Here is a 4,926-nt window from a genome sequence, read left to right as displayed (position 1 = left end):
CATCACTTTAGCAGAGCATACTTCATCAATTACACCATTAACAATAACAATGTGGGAAATAAAGAGTGAAATTGAGTATAATAAAGCAATGAAGTAAATGAATATAAACAAGAAATGGAAATCTCCAAGCAATGAATTAATATTGAATCATAGCTACCCAGAGTACTGTTCTGGTCTTTCTTGAAAATATGATGGTTCTGACTACCAATCAACAGGATTTTTAATCACTTTTCTCATAAGCAAGTTTTGGGACTTGTGCAACCATGCTCCTTTTGCCCTGTTCTCCTTATAACCCATGATACACTCTCCCAAGATGGCTCTATGAGGGGTAGTTCATGGAATAAGGAGCTCTCCTGTCAATCAGCCCCAAAACATTGGGTTCATTAGCACCACTCAGACTGTATCTCAGCACTCGTATAATGCTGGGTGAAAATGGATTAGTCATCTCCAAGGTTACATGACTGAATGTACAAGTGGGCACAAAAAAGGGGAGAAGTTAGGGTACAGATCTGTCCTCACCGTAGCTGAAATGACATCCAATCAGAAATTGCCCACTGTATTTAAAAACATGTAAATCGACACTCAGACTAGGTGGCATTGGAGGAAGGCCTCTAGATATACAACATCCCAGAAAGAAATTAAAGTGAGAGTTTCACGAAAATCAGATTGATAATTTGTTTATGGAAGCCATGACCTTAAAAATGACATGATCTCATTATGTGTAAGGTTTTAAACTATGAATTCATGATGTTTCTTGGGAAGGTAGAAAGGAGAACTATGTCATTGAATGGGTCTATAAAAAATTTTAAAAATAGGACATTTAAATTAATTCAAAAATCCTTTAAGAGGAGAAAAGTAGATCGTAAAGAAGAGAAAAATAATCTAGCTTCATGTGAATTCATTTGATAAACTAAGAATGCTGAGTCAACTGTCTTTTTATAGCAATTCTTGTAAAGTCATGAATAATAATGGAAACCCTTTGGTTCCAAACACATCACTTGACCAATAGGCTAAAATAACCATGAAGAGAGAAATCCACAAAGTTTAGTGAGGGGAGTGGGAGTGAATACAAATTTGATTCCATCAGAGCTGAAGCAGAGAGAATCTCTTAACAGTCGTGTCAGTATGATAGTGTGGACGAGGTACCTCTCCACACATACCTAAGATGGGAGGAGCTAGATACAAAGGTGCTGCAGCTGTCCTTTCATCCTTGTAGGTTTGAACTTGAACTTGAAGCTTTCTCTCTCATTAGATTTCCATCTCATTGCTTCTGTATCTGTATGTTCCCATTCAGCCTGGCTTCAAGTTGGCAATTTATGGTCTTGTTTTTTTAACTCAGTAACTTCCCTTTAGTCTCCAGGTCTACCCATCTCCTTCAACCCTTCTCATTAAAGCCCAGAGACCAGTGAACTCTGCCTCAGTATCCAGTACTGGCTCCTGATCCTGACTTCAACACCCCAGTCCTCAGTTTGTCTAAATGGAGGGACTGTATATATTCCTGCAGAACCAATTTGTGAGACCAAAGCAAGTTGTCCCGGATATAGCATAATCTCTGAAGATTCCACTGGTACATGTCTCTTTGTGTTGTGCCTCATTGCATCTGAGAAAGTAAGATGGGTCATCAACAGCTCTACTGGAGCCACCAGAGAAAATTCAGCCGGGGTTCTTGCCCATGCCACATCTGCTCAAACTGGCATGTATAATCCAGAAATACTGCTTCAGTGTGTGTAGCCAGTGTTTCCTCAGTACATAAAGGTTGTAGGTTTCATTAAGTTGGACTAGGTGAACTCCCTTGAATAGACCATCCAAGACATCTACCTTACTGCAGAAACAATGCTAGCTCCTTGTACTTTTTTTTTGTTTTAGACTTCAAATCCTACAACCACTGTTTATTATAAAGGTGATCCTTGATCCTCATGATGGGTTCATCAGTAGGATTTCTGGTAGTGAGCACAGGCACCAGGACCTACAAACATTTTGGATTCACAGTAATGAGGATCAGCTGCCAGCAGGATCTAGTCATACAGGGTGAGGATGTCTTTGATCTCCACCTTGGAAGCCTCATCCATGTATTTCTGGTAATAGGCCACCAGGGCTTTGGTGAGGGACTGGTAGATTGTGTAAATCTGGGCCATGTGACCACCACCCTTCACTGAGACTCAGACGTCCACCCTAGAAAATCACTCCTTGCCCAGAAACAGAACAGCCTTCAGTAGCTTATATTGCAGTGTGCATGGCTTGATCATCTCCAGGGGTGCCATTCACCCTGATGAGGCCATTGCTCCATTTGCAGTGTGCCATGGCTATGGCCATCTGCTTGCTTGCATCTGAAGATCTGCACCAACTGCAGAGGGCCCTTGGATCACAGGGCTGCTGGTGTAGACAAGAGCTCCTCACCTCATAGTGCTGTAACCAGAAAAGTGTTACATGTACACATCTTTTGCTTGCATATTTTCTATCCTGCACTTGCTCTCCAACTTTGCCTTATGTCTCCCAGACTCCAGGAAAGAATTCAACTGTTGAGGTTGAGGGGAAGCCAGGAAGCATGGTGTAACAATCACTGGGCAACAAGTGAGGAGACCTGGTTTCCAGACCTACAGATGCCACAAACTAGCTGTGTGACCTTGAGAAAGACACCTAGGTCAGGTGACTCACTTACAAAATCAACAAGTTAGTCTCAGTCAACAAGGCTCTCCTTATAGCTCTAACTTCCAATGGATTTTATCAGAGAAGATCTAGTATTTTGCTGTATTTAAGAATCTGTGTTTTCCAAATTCTAACTGGATGGATCAAAAGTGACAGGAACTTAGCTGAAGTTCTAGTGAAAGAATCTTTGCATCTTTGCCTGTAGTTTTCTCTCCCTAACTTTGTTCCCACCACAAAACTAAAGAAAAACAAAATATCAGTGGTTTATTTTCACATCTATGAAAAAGAAGCTTCCAAGAGACTTTCCATTCGTGCATTCAGATTTATTGCACTACGAACCAGTGGGCTCCCGCTGCATTTATTTAAACTTCTGTCACTATAATTGTGAATATAGCCAGAGGTCTCCTGTGGACTGTGAGAAGAAATGCTGAATGGCAACAAAAGTAAACAAAGCAACATCTTACTTTCTATTCTCCTGGCTGCACCAGTGGTTTTTAATGACATAAGAAATACCCAGAAGCTACAGTTGAGTTAAGCATGAGCATAAAGTGACAATGCAGCAAGCTAAAATGCTCATATTCTAAATTCTAAAATCAGATTCCTTTCTCTCCAGGCAACCTTCAAGCTGAAGTTACATTTCTTCCCCCCTTACAAAATTTATTTCACCAGATTTCTTTTCCAAAATGGAAACGGTAGCTCAGGAAACAGAGTGGACCTTGGGTGAAGTTCATCTTATGTCCACTCCCTTCCATCTCTTCTGTGCCCTTTGACCCTGAAATAGGCTCTTTTCTCATCCTCCCCAGGAACAGAGCATCTTCAGGATCTCTCAGGTCCCAAAGTAAGGCCAGTAACTAAGGATTACAACAGTCCTAAATATGGAATAATGTAAATGGTTGCTCTCTTTTTGGTATATGTAGCTTATCAATAGAGTGATCAGGGAACTGACCGGTTCTAACTATTCTAACTGGCATTTTATCACAGTTAGAGCTAGGGTTGTCCAAAGTCTAGGGGAGGTGGTAGGAGCTGTAGTGAATAGGTATCTCTAAGTTACAGTGGCAACACACACACAGTGCATCAGGTGAGACATGAATTGGGGCAGGTCACCTGAGATTCAGGTAAACAATTGTTATGAAAACCTGGATCAGATTGGCATCAATGAGATTCTGAATGAAGATGCCACTGGCATATGAAGCAGGGGATTAGGATCAGGGAACTAGACTTCTAACCACATCTCCAGCACTGATTAACTTTTTGGCTTCAGGAGAAAATTTTCATTTTTTCTGAATCTGTTTTCTCATCTGAAAATATATTCATTTGGTTATTTATCCAAGTAAAGTTCCATTTAATATTTTTTGTGTGTGTGTGGTACACGGGCCTCTCACTGCTATGGACTCTCCCGCTGCGGAGCACAGGCTCCGGACACACAGGCTCAGTGGCCACGGCTCACGGGCCCAGCCCCTCCGCGGCATGTGGGATCTCCCAGGACCGGGGCACGAACCCATGACCCCTGCATCGGCAGGCGGACTCCCAACCACTGCGCCACCAGGGAAGCCCTTAATATTGTTTTAAAGAGTGAATAGTTGTAATTTACAGGCAAAGGGAAGAACAAGAGAAAAGAAACATGGAAATCTGAAAACACTCAGCAAGTTAAAAACCAGAAAATAATATGACCAAACTGCATGAACTTAAGAGCGAGGCAGATGAAGCTGGAACTATTTGTTGACAGAGGTGTGAAGAAGCTTTCATGTCATATTGTGGCATCAGAACCATGTAGACTAGGCAATGGAGACACACTGACTGTTTTTAAGTAGGGAAATGGTGTGATCAGGGGCGTGGTTTGCTTTATTTCCTGGAGTATGAATAATGCTATGTCTCTTTTTAATATTGAAGTTTATTTACTTAAGCCTCCATTTCTCAGATAAGCAGGGACTCCAACCTTTTTCTCTAGATCTCCACCCTACTTCCACCAATAGTCTAAGACTAGTCTAAGAATTATATAACTAACTCCAAAGAGAATAATCATGATCCTAAACAATGGACTACAGGCCAAGAGGGGGGGAAATGAGATCTGTTTTCTGCTGCTTCTGCTTCTGTCACTGACGTTGTTGAAAAGTGGCTTTCTCATTTAGAGAAGCGGCTTCTTTATTGTTTTTTTTAAATAAATAAATTTATTTATTTATTTTTGGCTGCGTTGGGTCTTCGTTGCTGCTTGCAGGCTCTCTACTCTTCGTTGCAGTGCGCGGGCTCCTCATTGTGGTGGCTTCTCTTCTTGCGGAGCAC

The 4,926-nt window shown here is 41.6% G+C and overlaps 2 pseudogenes; one reads left to right on the top strand and one right to left on the bottom strand.

The window, feature by feature from the left end:
- The first annotated feature begins 1,613 nt into the window (after positions 1–1,613).
- On the top strand, positions 1,614–1,782 carry LOC113624560 (40S ribosomal protein S29 pseudogene; annotated as a pseudogene).
- A 146-nt stretch (positions 1,783–1,928) lies between these two features.
- On the bottom strand, positions 1,929–2,362 carry LOC113624555 (40S ribosomal protein S16-like; annotated as a pseudogene).
- Between the last annotated feature and the right edge of the window lie 2,564 nt (positions 2,363–4,926).

The sequence above is a fragment of the Aethalodelphis obliquidens genome, unplaced genomic scaffold, assembly GCF_003676395.1.
Source record: "Aethalodelphis obliquidens isolate GAN/ISIS:26980383/991018 unplaced genomic scaffold, ASM367639v1 scaffold2, whole genome shotgun sequence".
Taxonomy (NCBI): Eukaryota; Metazoa; Chordata; class Mammalia; order Artiodactyla; family Delphinidae; genus Aethalodelphis; species Aethalodelphis obliquidens.
Note: the sequence above shows the minus strand (reverse complement) of the source record. Positions and strands in the feature narration are given on the sequence as shown.